At 45.8% G+C, this 22748-nt stretch overlaps 1 protein-coding gene across 5 annotated transcripts in view; it reads right to left on the minus strand.

The window, feature by feature from the left end:
* Positions 1–22748, minus strand: part of IQSEC1 (IQ motif and Sec7 domain ArfGEF 1) — a 302049-nt gene that overhangs the window by 190153 nt on the left and 89148 nt on the right. The window lies entirely within an intron of this gene.

Consider the following 22748-nt stretch of genomic DNA (forward strand, 5'->3'; position numbering starts at 1 on the left):
ATACTATGCCAGAATAATTAATACAGGAGCAGTCCTGTGTGTTTATCCCATTTCAGTTCTCCTCTGCAGAAAGCAGCTATCAACAGTACATACTACAAGAAGTGATTCTGGGAATTAAATATAAAGTGCATACCAAATTTTGAGTCTAGTGTACATATCAGAACTCTTTTAGGGCATAATTAATAACACAATCAGAATATATTACTGTGATGTTCATTCTACTTGTCATGAAATTCAAAATAAAAAGACTTTCAAAGCAATTCTTATATAAAGTGCAGAATTCTATAGGAGTAGAAACCATAGAAATATTATAATGAATTCTAACCATAAGCTTCTTGAACAGCAGTTTGTCTAAAGCAATAAGTCTCTTTCCCATGCAAATATCTGGAAACAGAACAGCAGTTATGAAACAATTTGTTGTCTGTTTGTGTTGTGGAACACCAGAGAACACCCTCAGCAGGAACCACACCAGGGGGACACACTTCAGTTTGGTGATTTGAAAATCCATGCACAAAATATCAGAACAGTACTCAACTTCACCATCTATTATTATTGAAACAGCAAACCAGGAAAACAAAAAAAAGCCAACTAAACAAAAAAAAAATCCCACCTAACAAACAAAAACACACCCACACACACACAAATCACCAAAGATCCTGACAAGAACTTGAAAATTTTTTTAAAAGTAACGAAAATACAAAGTTCTTGCCCTTTGTTTCTGACATGGGCTCTCAGAATGGAAGCCTTGCTAAAACAGCAGTTCCTGAGGAGATCTCAGCCTGGCAAGGTCAGCACTGTCCAGCAGCCCCCACCTCTCACAGACGCCCCAGGGAATGGGACAGGAGGGAAGGAAATTGGGGCTGTTTGGCCTGGAGGCAGCAGCAGCTTTGGGGTACCTGGGAGGAGGTGCTGAGGATGGGGATGGGACAGGAGCCAGGCTGGAACAGGGAATTCCTGGCTAAAAAGTCCTTTTTTCCTCTGAGGGTGACACAGCACTTGAAGAGAGCCCCAGGGCAGCTGTGAGACCTCCAGCTCTGGGGGTTTTCAGGATCTCCCTGGACAGCCCTGAGCAAACTGCTCCAGCTCCAGGCTGATCTGACTGTGAGCACTGTCACAGGAGATGCTGCCCAAGGTCACTGACACTGCACACTCTGCAATTTAATCACATTCTGATTCTCCCCTGTGCCCAAGAACTTCCAGCTCAGTGAGTCCCCAGCCATGGGAGCAGTTAATAAGCCTGGGTACATTTTTCATCCATGACTGTCTTTGAAATCTGAATGGACTCAGTATCAAGCACCTTCTGGGGCAGAGCATTGCACAGTTCCACTCTGCTTTACAAGGAAAAAATATTGCTATTTTCTTAAGCAGCCCCACTTTGAGCCTAACAGCTGTGGCTCCAGGAGAGGGTGAATGGCTGCTTCTCATTCTCTCTCTAAAATCCTCTTTTGAGAGCCTTGCCCACACAATTGCCCTTTGCAAAGATAAGACCCAACAAAATTGTATTTCATGGCAGGTTCAGTGTTTTTCTTCCTCACAGGAGGAGGATGATTGAAGGCCCCTGGATAAAAATGCTGCAAGGAACTTCACCAAGCAGATTATTGGGATGTAACCTGCAGACATGGGCCCCTCTGGGCTCCTCAGTGCTCCCCTGGGCACGGGCAGCAGGGCAATGTGCCACTGCCACCAGGCAAGAGGGAGACAGATGGCACTGGAGGCAGCTCAGAGCTGCAGCAGGTAAACCTGTTCTGTCTGCAGAGCTGGGGGATTTCAGCTGAACTCCAGAAAATCATCCCTATTAATCCCAGCCCCACCAGCCACAGTGGGGCAGGGTTTTTTCTTTTAAAAAAATGTTTTTTAAAGTTGTTTCAATGAATGGTTTTGTTGCTGGAAGAAAAGTTCATTGCCTTCTAATTTAATAAATTATAAACTAGAACTTTCTTGTAATGTTTGCTCCAGAAAAAGAATAATTTTAGCCTAACTTAAAATGCAACCAAAATTAAAATCTAGAACTAGCTGCAAATATATGAGACCAGCCAGCAGTAGTTTTCTGACAATGCTGATACAATTTGATGGACTATCCTGCTGGTACCTGACCCTCAGCCTCATCAAAAAGCTATTTCTTGGTGGTAGTTTTTCTTTATGCCTAAAAAATAATGGAGAAAACAAAAAAGAAACAAATTGTTCATATTTAGCTGTTTATTTGAGATAACAAAGTGGAGCTGTGGCCTTCTAGGCTGTAGGCTTTGTGGGAGAAGCACTTTCCTGTGCCTTTGGATGGGCCCAAACTGAGAGCTGACACACTTAGGACTGGAATGTTCAACTCAAAGGACTTTTAATGTCTGAAGACAGTCTAAATCTTTCAGTGCTGAGGAAGATTACAAAGATACATGTGGATTGCTTATATAGGACAAAATCAGCATTTCCTAAGGCTGCTGGGAGAAATCCATGGGCAGAACAAAGGCAGCAGCTCCCGAGGCAGCTCAGCAAGCTGAGAAATCCCACAAAAAGCCTGTTCAGTGCCCCAGCAGAGGGGGAGAGGGCTGAAGGTCGTGCCTTGAGAGGGATGGCAAAGCAGGAGGAGTGGGGTTTTCCTTTTAAATCAGCCCTGCATGCCCTTCCTCTGAGGGGCTGCACGAACTGGGACACAAAACCCCAAATAAACATGGAGAGAAAGTTTCATCAGCCAAGCCTAATGGGGTCACCTTAGGCACAATAAATTCTCTACATCTGAAAAGCTTCTCAGCCCAGTTTGGACTTAATAGACATGGGTAACACGGACATTTTTTAATTTTTAAGCAAACAACTGAATATCTAAACCTACAGACTCACACCCAAGCTCCTGCAGGCAAGAGAAGCTTTCTTGAGTGTTTGGTGCAGAGTCCAAAGCCTCACTGCTCAAAGCCTGGCTCAGTGTAAGTGTTTTGGATTAATGCTTGGACTTGATCCTAGAGGTTTTTTCCAACCTTAATGATACTGTGATTTCCTTAGTGATCTGTCATGAGATCTTTTCCATCTTTCATGGGAAAAATCTTGCTGGGGTTGGGACTAAATTTCCAATCCGTCCATCCATCCATCCATCCATCCATCCATCCATCCATCCATCCATCCATCCATCCATCCATCCATCCATCCATCCATCCATCCATCCATCCATCCATCCATCCATCCATCCATCCTCCCTAAGCCACAGCAGGTTTGCCTCTGTGAGCCCAAAAGGGGAGCTGAGAGCTGTCTGAAGCACAGCCATCCACTCTGGGAGAAGGTACCAGCTGGTCAGTTTGGGGAGGAAAGGCAAAAGGAGAAATGAAGGCTGTGCCATCAAACCTGACGTGGCCACTGAACGTTCTGCCTGCTTGGGTTTGGGCAAGGCTGGTTTTGGCAAATGAGGAAATTGAAATGCCAAGAGTGAGTCATCCCTTGTAAGCAGAGCACAAGAGACTTGCCAGCAGCTCTGAGCTGATCTCTGCTTTCTCAGTGTCTGGTGAACACTTCATTACCAGTCTGGGGAGCTTCTCCAGAAGGTATAATTAGAGGCACAGATATAAGGGAGGCTTTAAAAATAAAAATAGAATGGAAGCAAGTTATTAATGTAGGTGGTTTAGAATTTAGTTTTTAATTGAAACTGAAGGTTAGTGTTTGTGAAATAATAAGTCTTGGAACTCCCTATTGTGCTATTGTTATTCCATGACAATAAAGTGGGAGAAACAGAGGGCTGCACTTTAATCCAGGGCAATGTGTGTTCCAGGAATAGTCATGTTGCAGTAATATATAATTTTGTTGAGGGAGCAGGTCTGCACAAAATGCAAAATGATTCAAAGTGCAGAGGCTCTGCTTTGCCACAATCAAAGAGGAATCACCTCGTCGCTGTAACAACGGGAACTGCCAAGGTGGGAAAACCCAACTGCAGGCCTGGGGCAGCTCTGGGGCACCACAGGCACAGCCAAGGCCCAGGGAAGCCCCGGTTCCTCCTCTCAGGAGGAGGGATTTCAACCCTAATGCTTCCTGTGGCAGTGAAGGGATGAGTTCAGCACCTCGGGAAGGGCCAGATGGCCACAGAACGACTCAGGGCAAGGACAGAAACGGGCTCAGAAATAATCTCTGCTGCAGGCAAACCCCAGCATCCTCAAAACCACAGCATTCCCTGCTCCTGACAAACCCCAGCATCCTCAAAACCACAGCATTCCCTGCTCCTGACAAACCCCAACATCCTCAAAACCCCAGCATTCCCTGCTCCTGACAAACCCCAGCATCCTCAAAACCACAGAATTCCCTGCTCCTGACAAACCCCAGCATCCCCTGATCCCAAAAAAACCAGAGATCCCTTGCTCCCAAAAAAACAGAGCATCCCTGCTGCTCCCAAAACCCACAGCATCCCCTGCTCAAGACAGACCACAGCATCCCCTGCTCCCAAATAAACAGAGCATTCCCTGCTCCTGACAAACCACAGCATCCTCAAAACTACAGCATCCCCTGCTCCAAAAACCCCAGCATCCCCTGCTCCCAAAAAACCCACAGCATCCCTGCTGCTCCCAAAAAACCCCAGCATCACCTGCTCCTGACAAATGCCAGCATCCTCAAAACCACAACATCCCCTGCTCCCCAAAAAACCCCAGCATCTCCTGCTCCCAAAAAAACCAGAGCATTCCCTACTCCTGACAAACCACAGCATCCTCAAAACCACAGCATTCCCTGCTGCTCCCAAAAAGCCACAGCATCCATGATCCCAGCAGATCACAGCATCACCTGCTCCTGACAGACCACAGCATTCCTTGCTTCCCAAAAAGCAGAGCATCCCTGCTGCTCCCAAAAGCCACAGCATCCCCTGCTCCTGACAAACCAACCCCAGCATCCCCAAAAGCCCAGGATCGCTGCTCCTGCCCTGCTCCCTCCCCAGCAGATGGATGCTGAGCGGGGCCGGCTCTGCCGTGAGTCACCCATGAGTCAGTTCAGTTCTCACCCGCTGCCTGCAGACACTGATACAATATGGCACAAGTCTGCTGGGCTGGGGTATTTATAGCAGCCTGACTCACTGGCTAATGAGAGCTGCCTGGCTGAAATTAAACATTTGCTGTGTGTGCACAGGACCCAGCTCGGTGCTGGAGCACCGGGAGCCTCCACGGCCACACCCGAGCCCGGACGGATCCAGAAGTTCAGCCCCGCTCCTTAAGGAGCCGTGCCTGGCCTTCCTCAGGGCCACAGCTTCTCATGTGTGTTTGCATCACTTCAGATAAAGCTTCAGAGCTTTTGCTGTTTCATTACTCTTCAAGCAGCTATTGCCCAGAAGCTTTATTTTGGGAACACAATCTATTAACAACACCAGAGCTGATTTAGGATCAACCTCTGTCCGAACTTCTTGGGGGCAGGAAAGGTGCAAAGCCAAAATGAACAAAATGGGAAACCAAAATGAACAAAATGGCAATTTTAAAACAAACATAAAAGGATGAAAAGGACCAAGCTTTAGGCAGGACCTCATCCTTTTCTCAGTGCTTTCTACCCCAAAATATCACAGCCTAGGCTTGTGACAGTGTTCACAGGAGTCTCAGGATGAGGGAAGAGATGAGGATCTGACTCCATGTTTCAGAAGGCTGATTTATTATTTTATGATATAAATTATATTAAAACTATACTAAAAGAATAGAAGAAAGGATTTCATCAGAAGGCTGGCTAAGAATACAAAAAGAAAGAAAGAATGATAACAAAGGCTTGTGTCTCAGAGAGTCCGAGCCAGCTGGGCTGTGATTGGCCATTAATTAGAAACAACCCCATGAGCCCAATCCCAGATGCACCTGTTGCATTCCACAGCAGCAGATAACCATTGGTTACATTCTGTTCCTGAGGCCTCTCAGCTTCTCAGGAGAAAAAATCCTAAAGAAAGGATTTTTCATAAAATGTGTCTGTGACACAGACTGATTTTAAAAAAGCTGATGGTAACAGTATTTCCCTGCACGGGGTTACAGAGCATTCTGATAAACAAACAAGCAAAAAGTGGAACCTGTCATAACTTGTATGGGATCGCTTTCTAGATGAGAATAACATCTGCAAATAGCAAAAATGCAGTTTAAAAATTTTTAAATAAAAATTCTAAATAAAATATATTCTAAATAAAAAGTATTTGCATAGTGTGTGTCTGTCTAAATCTTAAGGGTTCAGTGAACATATTAGATAACTTAAATATAGAATTTAGGGCAAGGTTTCAAAGTTTTCAGTGGCAATAACTCAGCTCATATAATGCAGGACTGTTCATTCATGATGATCCTTGCTATAAGAGGTTAATAAAAATCTATGACTCCATTTTAGAAAGAATTGCTGTACATAAAACTATGAAACCTCAGAGATTAAGAGGTGACTGAGTTGTCTAGAGACAGAGCACTTCAGCAGGATGGTACTGCAACAGGCTGGCCAAAAATCCTGCCTTTAGGAGGTGCAGTCCCTGCAGATGGATGGTGCAAGGAGAGAGGTTTGCAGAGGTTTGCAGCAAATAGAATACACATAAAATCTGTCTGGATGCAAAGGTAGAAGGTTTTGGAGTTCAGCTTTGGGTTTTCTTGTTTGTTTTGCTGGGTTTTTTCTGTTTTGTTTTGTTTTTTAATAGCTTAGAGATGTCCAGCACAAAGCCTATCTCACCATGTCCTCAATGTGGTTATTTTTGGTGGTCTCAAAATTGGAAACATGGTTACGAAGGGGTTTGCTGCTTCCACTCTACTCCCACCCTCCCTTCTGCTGCTGCTTGGAGCAGGATCAGATGTGGAAGCATTTTGTTCTAACAGAAGCAATTCCCATACCAAAGTGCCTGTGGAGGTTTTTGCAAGTACTCACTTTGCTCTACTTAAGAGAGTATGAAAATGTCAGATATTTTCAAACCAGAATGAAGCAAACCAGTGAGATCCCACTGCATCAGAATAAACTTCTATCCCTGGTACCAGAGATCCTGAACAAAACAGACACAGCTTCTCAGGAGACTCAGGGAACTGCTGAAATGCTATTTCCCCCCTTTTCAGTAGAAAAAAGCTGCTGTTAAAGCTGTTATTTTGTTCAGCTGCTGATTGAAGGCTATTCACCAAGCCCATGCTCTTCAGAAGTTAAACAACCTGGCAGGTTTCAATAATAGATGTTTCAGAAGAATATTGTCATCATCTTCTAAACACTTCTCTTACCTACAGCAGACTTTTTTTCTTCCCCCACAGAAAGAGATCTTAACACAGTCTATAGAAAATAATTCAGTCCACTAGTTAAAGTTCATTCTAAAAAAGAATGCTAGATATCCAGCAAAGCATCCAAATGTGAAGCTTCAAAGCCCAGCCTGTTTAACTGAAGGGTATTTATAGTGTGCATATGCTCCACGATCCCAAGGATCCTATTAAACTTTTTATAAGTTGAGTATTCTCTCACACAAAGCATCTGCTGAAGGGAGGCAGATGAGCAGATTGTTTTCTGCTAAAAACAATGCTGCTTGAAGCACCACTCCATCAAAAATAACCCTGCTGGTGAGTCAGCAGATGAGTCCCTTGTTTGAGGAGTTTTGCTAAGACAACGCTTTGAATTAAATCATTTTGTCCCCCCAAACACCATTCTCTCACCAGGCACCTTCTATTAAATTCCTGGGGTTCCTCAAGGCTGGAAGGGGATGAAGGCAGAGCAGAGAGATGAGGGATTTGGAGAGGCTGGGATGGCATTTCCCACATTTTCCACGGTTCGTGCAGGATCCAGGAGAGGGCAATGTCTGCCTTCGTTAGAGATCCCTGCTCTGCCAGGGGAGCCGGAGGCAGGGAAATCACAGAAACCCTGGGAAAGGAGCTGGGGGCGAGACCCGCTCGGCTCCTGCTGCTCACTCCCAGCCACGGCACCAAGGACAAACCCACCCAGCAGGGCAGCTCCTCATGCCTGCTCCTGAGCAGGGCACCAGACACCATCCACCCACAGCTCCAAACCCGAATTTTAGTTAACGTGACACAAAAAACCTTGTAGAAGTTATGCCCATGTCCCAGCAGTCCAGGGTTTCTCCTGGACATGGGCAGAGACCATCGGATACAGGATGACCCCAACGTCTGGGAATGACTAGCAGCTGGCTCCATGGACTCAGAATGCTGAAAAAATGCTTTATTAAAACTATATTCTATTACATTAATACTATATTATAACTATACTAAAGAGATACTGTATTATACTATACAAAGATACAGCCAGGACACAGCTTTGACCCAACAGGCCAATTAATATAAACAACCATCACCAGAATCCAATTAAGAGCTCCCTTCAGGTAAACAATCTTCCTAACACATTCCACATGTGCAAATCAACAGGGGCAGAGTGTAAGAGCCGAAATGAGGGATGTGGGTCTCCAGGGGCTCTCCAAAATGCAGATTATTGTACCCAAAATGCAGTTTATTGTACCCAAAATGCAGTTTATTCCATCCAAGAGGTTCCAGCAGTCCAGGCTGGTGGGTGACAGAGCTGTGCCCACAGCTGTCAGCTCCAGCTGCAGGCAGGCCTGGAGACCCTTTGGGTTTGGTTACAGTGCATTATAGACTTTGCTGAGCATCTTAATACAGTAGAACCAATCTATACCTTAACTTTTATCTATAGCCCATCATAACTACTGTAATTACCATATTCATGTCACTGTTCTCCAGTCACTAACAGTCAGTACATTACAGTTTAAGCTGGAAGTTGTTTTTCAGTTTTCTTGCAGTGGAAAATTCTGAGACCTTTTTTCTCCTTGCCACATTTGCTGCCTTGTTTGCCTGTGCTCTCTTTCTGCTTGGTAAAAACATCTTCTTGTTTGGGGTGGGTTTATCCTTTGCTCTAAGCCACAAAAACCCCTTCTAACTCACACACCCTTTGCCTCCTTGGTTATCCAGTGAGACTGGCTCTGCAATTCTTTTCTTCTATATCAAAACTTGCTTCCATCTCTCTTCCTTCATCAGACTCTACATTTAAAAATCTTTCTGCTAAGCACACACATCTGTGAGACTTTCTTGTCAAACTTTCATCCTTCCCAACAGCAGACAATAGAGATAAGAATTGTTTTCTCTTCTCTGAGGCTTCTTGCTGTAATTCCCAGGAAATCCCCTTGGGAAGTTGTTCCTGCCTGCTCTCTATGAAGAGAGCTGTGGCTACACAGAGACCATCTACCAACAGCTTCCAAACCCAAATTTTGGTTAGCTTGACACAAAAACCTTCTGGAAGTTACCCCAATTTGCTACCCCAGCACTCCTTTGAGCCCTTCTGGTAATTTGAGGCTCTCATCAATGCCCAGAGAAACACCAGGAAATTTTTCTTCCTGTTCATCAGAAACCAGCAGGGAATGAACAACAGCATCTGCTTTAAAACTCCAATCTTTTCTGGCACTTAGAAGCTCCTCATTGTCAGGTAGGACAGACCCAGAAAGCCAACACAGGTGAACTGAGCACATTCCTTCTTCTCCCACCATTTTCCAGGACCAGTTTGGGCCTTCTCAGACACTCAGAAAAGTTTTTAGCATGGCAAAAGTGGGTACATCAAAACATTGCTTCAGAAACAGTAAAGTCTGAGTGATGATTTTATGAACTACAGTTGGGAAATTTTTAACTCCATTCAGCAGAAAATTCTGCTTGAATGAGCTGTGAAAAAAAAAAAACTTGAGGAAATTAGGGAAAAGTACTCAAGTATTTATGAAAACACCTAGAAATTCGAGGGATTTTTGAGGTTTAAAGATGTAAATGTTTTCAAAATTTGTACAACTACAGGACTCCATCAGTAAACCTAAGATCAGAACCAGCTGTTCTGATGCAAAAGGAAACTATTCAAACTCTTATTAAAATAAAGAAGAGCAGCAGACCCAGTTTTTGACCTGATGGATGCCAAGAGCTGCAGTGTTGGTCCAATTCCTGATTAAGCTCTGCAAAGCAACCTTTATGCAGCCTTTTCCTTATGGAAGAATAGTCCATACATCAGGACCAGCAAATTTTGTCAGCCAGGGTGGTTTGTTTGGGGTTTGGTTTGGAGTGGGATTTTTCATTTTGTGGGGGTTTTTTGGGTTGGGTTATTTTGTTTTGTTTTTTACAGCCTCTGAAACCCAAACTCTCCAATGTGTGACTGCAAGAGAGTGCTGAGAGCTGCCTTGAGACACCCCAATTGCTGTAACTGCATTATAAAAATCGATCCCTTTTCACAGCACAATAAACCATTACCATGGTGCCCTTGATGCATTTCAAAGGCTGAAAAAAGTGTTGTAAAGAGTGATGAACTTCAACTCCTTGAGGTAATAAGTTGTTGAATGCAGCTACAATGTCCTGAAATGCAGCAAAACTTCATATATCAAATGTGTCAACCACACATACATCAAGTGTCCATCTTCATCTTCACTCACTTATTTGTAATGGCATAAAATATTTCAGTGTTATTTTTAAAAATTTGTTTCCCAGGACAGAGAAGAGATTACTGTAGTGAAAAAGCATCATTTCATTAGCAGAAATAGGTCTGAATTGGCAAAGGTAAGTAGGGACTGGATGGAAATGGGGCAGTTTGAAGTTCTAAGACAGCCTTGGCACAGGGAAGAACCCTTGTGAGCTCCAGCCAGGAGCAGGGAACAGGGAAAAGGGACTTCACACTCAGTCCTGAGCTGGAGTTAATGGATATGAAACACTGTGAGTGAGCCATGCCTTGTTTCCTCTCTTTGGAAAAGGAGCCTCAATCCATTGCCAGCCTGGGAACTGCCCTCAGACACTCTGCAGCTGTGGTGAGCAGCAGAGAACACTCATCCCTGAAATCTGTAATGAGCATTCACTGGTGCTCTGGCAGCAGCACCTCCCAGGCTTCTGCCAGAGGAATATGTGTGCTGGTTCATCTAAAGCTGTCAGCTCCCTTTTACATTAATGTTTTCCATAAAACACCATGTCTTGACCAATAAATGGCTTTAGTTAATGCCATTGATCCAAACTCCAGTTCTATAAAATTTCAGTAAAGCTTCTGTGCAGCTGAACATAATTTAGAATTCATCAGTCACTTCAAGTATTTAAATCAAGTGTGTGAAAGTAATGAAGCTGAAGTGTTTATTTTAATGCCAAGTTAGACAATATGAATATTCCTCAGAGGGTTTTCTGAGCAGGGAGATAAAAGATGGAGAGCAAAGTGAATGAGAACTGACCTGTGGTGTACATAACTTAAACTTGTGGTTTTGACATGCCTCAAGTATCTAGAGCTCCCCAGAATGACATTGAGAGGAGCAATAAGCAAAGGGAAAGAACAAGGAATTTAATTAGATCGAAATCTTCACCACTCTACTGGGTACAGTTGGGGGAAGTTTGGGCTTCTGACCCAGCTCAACATCCATCATAATGAGACAGCAAAAGATCAAATAACATCAGAAAGAAATTACTTTGTACCATTTTTCCCAAAAGCATCACAGAGCCTCCCAGCCCTCTCAGGGGTTTGCTGGTTTTACTCATCTCTAGGAACTCAGAATTTTTGCTGGTTTTACTCATCTCTAGGAACTCAGAATTTCATCTCCCCAGCTGATGCACATGGGAAAAAAGAGATACCAGTGTGTGAGCCAGATAGGATCACTGCTCCCACAGAACCTTTCAAAGGCAGGGTGAGCCCTGCAGTAAGATGTGTTTCTGCCCAGAAAGAGAGAAGTTTTACACAAGAGAATACAAATTGCTTGGAAAAGATCTGAGAGGTGTGGGATCACTGACCTTCATGTCCATCCATCACACACTAGAAAGTGCTGGGAGAAGCGTGGCTGATAACCACAAGGTTTTTCTCCAATTTTAAGTTTTTCCCCAAACCCTGCTGGTTATGGCTCACTGGGGAAAAAAAAAATCACCTATAAATAGGAAAAAGTTCTTTTATGCTGCTGTTTTCCAGCCAATTCCTTTGGAGTGTGGCCATCTCCTTGTACTAAGAAACAAAAGAGCTCAGCTCAGTGCATCCTCAGCTCTCCAAATGTGCTGCTGGGACAGGTGATTGACTTGAAATACTAATGCTGCCTCTGGCAAAGATTTCCATGGGTAAGAGAAATATAGATCTGAGCTTTTAATTACTCACCTCTCGTATTATCAGTTTTTTATACCAATTTATATAACAGGGAACTACACAGAAATATTACCATATGAAATATAATAGCTATACAAATTCCTGAATTCCTTTTTAGCATTAGAAATCAAAAGCTTTTTTAGAGGTTATGACAAGCTCAGCCTAACTAGGCATGAAATAACAAAGCATCAGGGGTGTTTAATTTTATGCTTTAATTATTTACATTATGTTGGGATTTTTTTTTACATTTTTGCTGATTTTTGCTGCCTTCTCAAGTGCTGGCAGTGGGTTCTCCAACTTACAGCACAGGACAGAAATGCCCACAGCCTGCAGATGGCTAAGGCAGCACCACTTTGTGGTCTGTGGCTCCCAATCCATACAGACCAAACTCCAGCTGCCTTCCCTGGGTCACTCCTCTGACAGCTTGGAAGTATTAAGCTCTTAATGCTTCTTTTCTTAAGCCAAGTGTTCCTGCATTGTTTGGATTTTCAATGACTGTAATCAGCTCATGTAGTGCTACAAATTACACTTTTCTACAGGAATATTCCTCATAAATAGGGGTTTTACTGCCTTCTCTCCAGAGCTGGCTGGTAACCAGCCAGGTGGATAATAGCTCTCACAATGCTGGGACAGCATGGGGGCCTCCTACTTCCCTTTGAGCCCAGTTTCCATCATCCAAGTGCTCTGGGAATCCAGCAGTCCTCTGGAGGTGTGGGAGACATGACCCCCATCAGGTTTTTGCCACACCATTAATAAGCTGATATTTAAGCATCAAGGTGACAAACTTTTTTAAAATCAACACGAGAGAAACATTTTTCCAGATTCTTTCTTTGGACATCACTGGCACAATCAAGTCTACTGCTGGAAGATGTTGACCCACACTCCACCTGCAGTCAGTGGGACAAGGTGCCCACAAAATTGTTCAAATGATCACCTTCACATCACCACCTTTATTTGCTTCTCTCTCCAGATAAGCCCCAAACCCTTTTAAGCCTGGTCCAGGGGAGGGCTGCAGTCACTGCCCTATGCCAGGAACAGGAACCTGAGGGGTTTTCCCTGCTGGAAGTGAAACCCCTCCCTGTTAATGCCATTAATTAGGTGACTGCTCCAAGTGAAACATGGATCTGGCTCACCCAGACAAAAATCTGCTCTGAGCAAATTATCTGCAGGCAGATTTGTTACAGACCAGTGCTGGACTGCTGCACCCCAGCTCATTAGCAGATGCTGATCCCACTAAGTAATTAGCAGGTTTCTTTAGCTCTTAATCCTGCCCTGACACACAGCAGAGGGAAACATCCATGGGAAAGACAGGCAGGGGTGGGGACAGGGAGGAAATTCGGTGTAAATCTGAGCCTCATGGCTGAGCCTGGGGTCAGGCTGGGCCCTTCTGAGCTCTGCAGAGCAGGGCCTGGGAGGGACATTGCTGTCAGGGGAGCTCTGCAAACCCAGCAGGTCAAAAACACCTCTGCACTAAGGACTGAGGGCCTGCAGGGGGCTGGTTGGGTTCATCAGGGATTAATGAATTAATTGTGGCCTTCCAGGGCCTGAAGGAGCCAACAAGGAAGATGGGCAGAGACTGGGACAAGGGCCTGGTGTGACAGGAAAGGGAGAATGGCTTCACTCTGACAGGGAGCAGGGCTGGATGGGATATTGGGAATTAGGAATTGTTCCCTGTGAGGGTGGGCAGGCCCTGGCACAGGTGCCCAGAGCAGCTGGGGCTGCCCCTGCATCCCTGGCAGTGCCCAAGGCCAGGCTGGACAGGGCTGGGAGCAGCCTGGGACAGTGGAAGTGTCCCTGCCATGGCAGGGGTGGCACTGGATGGGCTTTGAGGTCCTTCCAACCCAAACCATTTCAGGGTTCTGCAAGTCACTTTGCAACTGCTCCAAAAACGGTGAGATTTTCAGAACTTCACAAAATTTTATCACTTCTGTCTGGGAAAACTCAGAAAATTCACTAGACCAAAGCCAAGGCAAAACTGCTGGGCAAACATCCTAGGTGCTCTACAAAATCCAACATCCTGCTTTAAAAAGAAAAGCACATTTAAAAAACCCAAAGCAGCCACAGGAGTGGAAGGGAGTTTTTCCCTGTTATCTGAAGGAAAGCAGCCAGGCTCTCAGCAGTGATGGAAACTCAGAAGTTTACCAAGGCCTGGAGGACACAGCTCCCCAGGGCAGCTGGAATCCAGCAGGAGGAATCCTCTGGGCTAGGACAGGAACCATCCCTGGCCACTGGCTTGAAATGCTTACAGCCCTTGGGAATTTCCCACTCCATGACACAAACCTGACACTCCTGAATCAGCCCCTTAAGCACTGTGCACTCAGAGCACTTCTGGCTAAACACACCTGCAATTAACTAATTACAGCTAAAGGCATCTAGGTTAAAATTCCTGCTAGAAATGCAAAATCAACTGAAAACCAAGCAACCCCACTCATTGGTTGTGATTTGTTAGATATTGATCAAGAGTTCCCTGTTATTATTCACTCTAAATGGTCCCAAGTCCAGTAATTTGTGATAAAATCAGATTCCTGTGCTCAGCTGCAACAGTCAGTTCCTGAACTGATCAGTGCCAAGAACAAGCTTTTATTAATGTAAGGGACAATATTACCCAACCCCATTGCAGACACCCCAAAAGAGAAGGCAGGTGGGAACTGTTCCCATCTGCCATAAACCAGCTTAACTCACTTGCACAGATAAATAAATTTTTTCCTCATCATATGATACTGGTGAGATGATTTTTTTTAATTTTAAAAGCAGTCAACCAGTGGTACTTGACACCAGTTTCATTCAGACAAAACAAGTTCCTATAAATATTAATGCTGTTGATTTTATACTCCATGTAAAACAAAGGTGCTATCTGCACTTTAAAAAGCAGTTCATTCAATCAAGTCTGTTGTAATTGAATAATTCAGCTTTAATAAACTCTCCCTGAAGTGTACAAAGCAACGTAAATCTCAATGCCCATCCTTTCTGTGCAAAGAGACTGAGTCTTTCCTACCTCCCTCTCTGCTTTCCATCAGTGTTATCAGCTCTCCATTAAAGGGATCTATAGCTTCCTCCAGTCAATTTTTTTTTTCCCATCAACTTCTCTTTCAAGAGCCTTAGAAACTCCTGGAAGCAGTACAATAATTCCTTCCATTCTCACAGGCACAGCTGAAACAACCACAGGAGTGTTTATCTTGGAGTTACACTGAAAATTAACTGAGGGGTGTGCAGCAGGAAGGCTTGAGATGGAGATAATCAATGCAAAGGCACTGGAAGTTTAATCATTTAAATAATAATTTGTTGTTATCTGTGTCCTGTCAATACTGGTGAGTGAAGGCAGGTGAAGAGGATCAAGGTGTGTTTTCCAAAACAATCTGAAAGAGTCATTGAGCAATTAATGGTAAATACACCCAGGCATCCCTCACCCCCAGCTGCCACCCATCTGCAGCAATTGGAAATGTTAATTGCTTTTCAGAAGATGGCAGTCTTGCAATCATTGACAAGTTTTAGATACCTGTCACTGCAGACTTTTCATTGATTTAATGCACAGTTGACCCCAATTATTTATTAACTCGAGTTCTACTAACCACAGGGCTCAAAAAGCTGCATTCTTGAGGAAAGCAGGAAAAAAATCTGAGTGCCAGTGATCTGACATTATTTATTCATAGGTCTGCACTCACACATACACTGCAAGGCACCACTGATCTCCAGAGTCAGGTTTAAGTGGAGTCATCTTCACCTAACCTTGTGCAGAGTCAGGGAAACAGCAAGAGTCAGCCAGGGTGCGAAAGGGCAGGAAAAGAGCAGAGTGATGAGCAATGCTTCATCTTACAGCCCCTCCAGAAGAGACAGGACTGCAGCCTGGAGGGAAAAGGGAAAGGCAGGTCCTGCCCAGGGAAAGCCATGGTGAGAAGAACCCAGGCACATCAAACCACTGCACACTAATTAGTGACAGGAAAAGAGAACTGTGTGTTTTGCAAGCAAAGGAGGAGAAGTCAGAGCTGCTTGTTACAATAGCAGACAAGGAATTAGAAGCACATCATCTTAGACTATGAGACAGCAAAAGGGAAAAGCAGGAATTTGAGTCCCTGGAAAGCTTCAGAGGCTAACAGAGACCTTCAGAAATCTGGAAATATTCAAGGGAATTTTAAGGAGATGGTACAGGTCAAACTGCAGTGAGTTTTCCCCGTCCTTTTATAAAGTTAAAAACCATGATGTTTTCAAATAATACCATTTTTATATACACCAAATGGGTTTTAAAGTACTCCAGGAAAATGAAGTTCACTCTTGTGTTCAAATGTATTTGTTCAGGCCTCCAAGAGGCAAATCCATATCAGTTCTTATAAAATAAGTTTTTCCTCTCCTTGATGTTTTCCACCTTCCCCATGCCCACATGAAGCCCAGTGTCACCTCTGGCTGTCCATTTCCAGCTGGTCCCCCTGGATCTTTAGGAGGAAGGAGTGGTGCAGACCTGCCCCTGCCCCTGCCCTGGAAAGCAGCACAGCTCTGTGCAAGGCAGGGAGAGGGAAAGCAGGGATTTGCCTGGGCCAGTGACACAGGGGACAGCTGCCACCAGCACTGTGTCACACTGAGTTACAGTCCCCAGATGCAGTGACACCCCTGTGGTGCCAGGCAGGGATTACCCAGCTGTTGAGTTTGTGAGGTTTCCAGGATGAGGTGAGAGGTGAGAATCTGACTCTATGTTCTCAGAAGACTGATTTATTATTTTATGATGCTGTATTATATTAAAGAATGCTATACTAAAACTATACTAAAGAAAGAGAAATGGTACAGACAGAAGGTTTAGCAAGAATGATAATGAAAAACTCGTGACTGACTCCTCAGAGTCCAACACAGCTGATGGTGATTGGTCATTAAGTAAGAACAATTCACATGAAACCAATCAAACATTGACCAGTTGGTAAACAATCTTCAGACCACATTCCAAAGCAGCAAAACAGGGAGAAGCAATCAGATAATTATTGTTTTCATTCTTTTCTGAGGCCTCTCAGCTCCCCAGGAGAAGAAATCCTGGCAAAGGGATTTTTCAGAAAATATAACAGTGACACCCAGCTGCTCTGGGAGCTCTGGTTCACCCATTTTGCCAGACCCAGGCTGGATCTCCAAGGTCACCTGGACACTGCTGCCCCAGGCTCATGGCACTGCTCCTGGCAGACAGGGCATCCCCACTGACTGAAACCAGGCTGCCCACTTGGACTGTCTGCCAGAGGGGCAGCCTGGGATCAGCATTTTGTGTTGCTCCTCCAGAGCCCCTGTGAAAAATGTGTGTTTTATGATTGGCTTTTTGCAAATATTACAATGAATATTATATGTGTTGTGTTAGAAACTTATGCTGTATTAATGTTCCTAAGTATTGTGGTAAATATAGTTTTAGGTTATAACAAAATATTAAAAGAGAAACTACGCTATGTAAGATAATTGTTTTAAAGAAAGGACTTGCAGTGAGATAGCAGCCACAGGGCACTGAAATCTTTCAGAGAAAAAGAATTTATTGCTCTCCTATCAGAAGAAACTAACTTCTTCCTGCCTTGCTCAGCCTAGTTAGGATTAAGAGGGAGAAGCTGACATGACCAGACAGAATCCTGTGTTTGAATGGAATTTATGCATCATGTATGAGATGTATGAATATGCAACTGGTTGTTGTTTTTAAGGGTTAATCCTCTGTTAAGGTGTGTCCTTTTTTGGGCTTATGCTGCCTAGAAAAACGTACCCAGATGTCTGTAACTCTTTGTTTCTATTGTCTCCTATTGTCCTAATCCAAATTGTCCAAAACTTTTATTACTCTAATGATATTGCTATTTTTATAACCATTTTATTACTATTAAACTTTTTAAATTTTAAAAAACAAGTACTTGGTGTTTTTCACAGCCACAAACAGCCCTCTGCCTTTGGCAGCTGCACCTTCACCATGGCATCCACAGGAAGGCAAAACCCCTGCATGTTTTAATTGCTACATTGATAACACTAAAGCAAAATTCAGAGTTTACCAGGCCCTTTTCATATCTAAAACTTGTACTTGTCATATTATACACAGTAGGAGAGGCTTCCAGCCTTTCCATATTCTAATGTGATGAATCATACTGTGTTACTGAGCTACTCTCAGAAGTAATCTAAGCTTTAGAATAAAATCACTGACTACAGCAGCCTCAAGAAGAAGAAGAGAAAAAAGATCAATAAAAGAGATTCACTGGCAAATAAGCTTCTGGGAATGAGGGTGAAGCAATTTCATGTCAAAAGGAGCAGATCTTTCATGTGTTGTGTGTCTTTGTAACAGGTTACTTTCAACTGAGCCTTTCTAGGAAGGCATCAGTAGCAGAATTGAGGAACTTCAGTGACCCCATGATAGGCTGGCAGGGTTCCCACTCATAGGGAGCTTCTCCAGCAAGGGAGAAATCCAGCCTGACCACACTGGAGTGCTGGAACAGGCAGGATTGGATCTGGGACACGAGCAGCAGGGTTGTTGTGACTCAGGATCAGGGCTGCACTGCATCCCTGCCTCCATCCCACATTCCCCTGGCATCACTGCACAGGGACAAGGCTCACATGAGCCTGTAAACCCACCAAGGCTGCCACCACGTGAAAATCAGACTTGCCAGGGACAATTCTTTGGTAGAAGCTGAAAAACCAAAGGGGAGAAAAACCCCAAACCAGCTTTGATCACCTGATTTTGCAGGGCTGAGGTCTGATGTGCCCTGTGGGAGGCAGCCCTGGGTGTCAGGGAGCAGTGCAGGTGCCACCTGGAGGTGACAAACAGGAGGAGGCAGAGACAAAGCAATGATGCTCCTTCCAGGTGAAACACCCAATTCCCAAAGGAGAGACGGTGATGATCCATCAGAAACAAAGAGAATTCAATGCAAGGGCTCATGCTCCAGCCCTTTGAAGCAGGAATGGAGTGGGAATAACCCATCAAACCCACGGCAGGAGGGGCCCGGCCTCGGGGCTGAGGTCTGAGGTGTGGCTCAGCCCCAGAACCTGCCAGGTCTGGGTTTGCCAGACTCCTGCTGGAATCCCAGGCCCACTGCCACTGCTGCATCCCAGAGCTCCTGTCCCACTGCTGCATCCCAGAGCTCCTGTCCCACTGCCACTGCTGCATCCCAGAGCTCCTGTCCCACTGCTGCATCCCAGAGCTCCTGTCCCACTGCTGCATCCCAGAGCTCCTGTCCCACTGCCTCTGCTCCATCCCAGAGCTCCTGTCCCACTGCCACTGCTGCATCCCAGAGCTCCTGTCCCACTGCTGCATCCCAGAGCTCCTGTCCCACTGCCACTGCTGCATCCCAGAGCTCCTGTCCCACTGCCACTGCTCCATCCCAGAGCTCCTGTCCCACTGCTCCATCCCAGAGCTCCTGTCCCACTGCCACTGCTGCATCCCAGAGCTCCTGTCCCACTGCTGCATCCCAGAGCTCCTGTCCCACTGCTCCATCCCAGAGCTCCTGTCCCACTGCCACTGCTCCATCCCAGAGCTCCTGTCCCACTGCCACTGCTCCATCCCAGAGCTCCTGTCCCACTGCTCCATCCCAGAGCTCCTGTCCCACTGCCACTGCTGCATCCCAGAGCTCCTGTCCCACTGCCTCTGCTCCATCCCAGAGCTCCTGTCCCACTGCTCCATCCCAGAGCTCCTGTCCCACTGCTGCATCCCAGAGCTCCTGTCCCACTGCTGCATCCCAGACTCCTGTCCCACTGCTCCATCCCAGAGCTCCTGTCCCACTGCCACTGCTGCATCCCAGAGCTCCTGTCCCACTGCTGCATCCCAGAGCTCCTGTCCCACTGCCACTGCTCCATCCCAGAGCTCCTGTCCCACTGCTGCATCCCAGAGCTCCTGTCCCACTGCCACTGCTGCATCCCAGAGCTCCTGTCCCACTGCTCCATCCCAGAGCTCCTCTCCCACTGCCACTGCTGCATCCCAGAGCTCCTGTCCCACTGCCACTGCTCCATCCCAGAGCTCCTCTCCCACTGCCACTGCTGCATCCCAGAGCTCCTGTCCCACTGCCACTGCTGCATCCCAGAGCTCCTGTCCCACTGCCACTGCTGCACCCCAGAGCTCCTGTCCCACTGCCACTGCTGCATCCCAGAGCTCCTGTCCCACTGCCTCTGCTCCATCCCAGAGCTCCTGTCCCACTGCTGCACCCCAGAGCTTCTGTCCCACTGCTCCATCCCAGAGCTCCTGTCCCACTGCTGCATCCCAGAGCTCCTGTCCCACTGCTCCATCCCAGAGCTCCTGTCCCACTGCTGCACCCCAGAGCTCCTGTCCCACTGCCACTGCTGCATCCCAGAGCTCCTGTCCCACTGCTGCATCCCAGACTCCTGTCCCACTGCTGCATCCCAGAGCTCCTGTCCCACTGCTGCACCCCAGAGCTCCTGTCCCACTGCTCCATCCCAGAGCTCCTGTCCCACTGCCACTGCTGCATCCCAGAGCTCCTGTCCCACTGCTCCATCCCAGAGCTCCTGTCCCACTGCCACTGCTGCATCCCAGACTCCTGTCCCACTGCTCCATCCCAGAGCTCCTGTCCCACTGCTGCATCCCAGAGCTCCTGTCCCACTGCTGCATCCCAGAGCTCCTGTCCCACTGCCACTGCTGCATCCCAGAGCTCCTGTCCCACTGCTGCATCCCAGAGCTCCTGTCCCACTGCTGCATCCCAGAGCTCCTGTCCCACTGCTGCATCCCAGCAGCCTCTGCCCTTGGGTTAGTTTTCCTTGGATGCAGTGCACAGCCACCTCCCTTTCTCCAAGGGATCCATGTGCAGGTGTCCCTTGGGCAGCCCAGAGCAGGCTGGGGCTCTGTCTGAGCAGGATTTTATCCTGGGCACATGAGATGATTCAAGTCCACCCCAGCACTGCCAGGTTACAGACAGAGAGCAGGTTCCCAAACCACATTTGTGTCAGGCAGGGCTAAAGCTCAGTGCTGGAATTCAAATTCCAGAGGAGTCCATTATTCTGAGTGGGTTGAGGCACAGGCCAACCAGAAAGTGAAAATTAGTCTAATGGCAGGAAAAGTGTTTTCATTAGAGAAATGCTTCTAGGAAAGGAGATGGGCTGAAATGAGCTGGATGATTTGAAAACCTGTTTCAAACTTATTCAAGTTTCTTGGATGGCTTCTTTTTTTTGCTCTATCACATCACTAGAACAGTAGGGTTTAATTTTCTTTCATTTTTTTTAATGTGTTATTTTCTTCCTTATTTCCCTGACTTTTATGAAATTGGTTCTGTAACAGAGTATGGCAGGTCACTTTCTTCCCTTGGCAACCAGCACAGGACTGGAGTCTGCCCCTGTTTTGGAGCTGAGGAGGTGTCAGTGCCCAGTTCTCATCCCAGTTCTCATCCCAGCACTTCTCTCCCAGTAACTCCTCCAGCACTGACGCCAAAGCTCACTATTGAACTGCATCCATGCTAATTAATTCTAATTTTAGTGCCACCTCTTTCTGACCACCAATAAATCCATGTTGCTTTGTAACCCAGAGCTGGGATATGTTCCAGCATGACAGAATTTGGCATTTTAAAAACCATTTCTGTATCTCCACCCCAGCTGTCAGTACCCTCAATGTTTGGCAGATGAAAAAAAATCCACCTGTGTGCTTTAGGGTTAGGTAAAGCCTGTGGGGTGGCAATTCCAGCTGCAATTCCCTTCCTGGAACTGCAGGCACTGCAGCCCAGCCATGGCCTTTGGTGTGGAAATGGCAGAAGGAACAGAGCTGGAACCACAAGCTGGAATTCCTCGAGGGCTCAGCCACTGGAAATGGCAATTCTGCTTCAAAAAACCACACTCACTGAAAATCCTTCCCTTGCTCCTTGTGTGGCTTTTATACCAAGACAGAATTTTAATTCTAATAGCTAAACACCCCTTCTTTTCTTCTTTGGAGCCTTTTGGAGATCAGTAATGCAGAAAGATTGTTTTATTTGACTGCAGGCTGTTGTCCAACTATTCCTCAGACGTTCTCTAATCTAATTGTATTTCAAAGAGCTGCCAAAAAAATGTATTTTATTGAATTCAAGCAGCAGATCTATGGATGCTAAACTATGCCCTGCTCAGAATCCTTCTGTGATGACAGCTATTACCTGCTGCTTTGGTGGGAGGCAGCACCCACCTGAAATTTGGGGCTGTTCCTGAGGAAATTGTTACAGCTGGTGTCAGACCAAGCTGACATGGCTTCAGCTTCCATGCCCTCAGGCACCTTCCAATTAGAGTCAGGCAGAGAAGACTTGCACTAATTTGAAATACAAACCAATAAATAACTGGGTGTGAGTGGGGGAGCTCAGTCAACTTACAGCAGCCAGCACTTGTCATGCTCAGCTCACCCAAAGGCTGCAGAGCCCCCTGTCCCTGCCCTGGGGCAGCTGGGGGGTCCCAGCCTCTCCTGCTGCCCTGGTGCAGCTGGAATTCTCCAGGGCAGAGGAAGGATGCTGTCTGGATAATACAGGAACCTGGATAATACAGTAATAAACAAAGCACAGTAAAAGTATAATTGTATTAAACACTTAACCAGACTTAGAGCATGATACTTGTCCCACTTACACACATTTCCAACCTAAGTCACTACTCTGTAAACAGAATTTTGATTAATCCCACTGAGGATTCTTTCCCTCTGATACATATTCTGCAGCTCTCTATGATAGTCCAAACAAACACTCACAGCTGTTATATTTATATGAGGAAAGCTCAATTATTTATCCTGCTCAGCCCCTACCTCACCTACTTTGGTAAATGAAAACCCAGAATACCTGACACTACAACCCCTC

This window comes from Molothrus aeneus, chromosome 12 (assembly GCF_037042795.1).
Source record: "Molothrus aeneus isolate 106 chromosome 12, BPBGC_Maene_1.0, whole genome shotgun sequence".
In the NCBI taxonomy this organism is placed as follows: Eukaryota; Metazoa; Chordata; class Aves; order Passeriformes; family Icteridae; genus Molothrus; species Molothrus aeneus.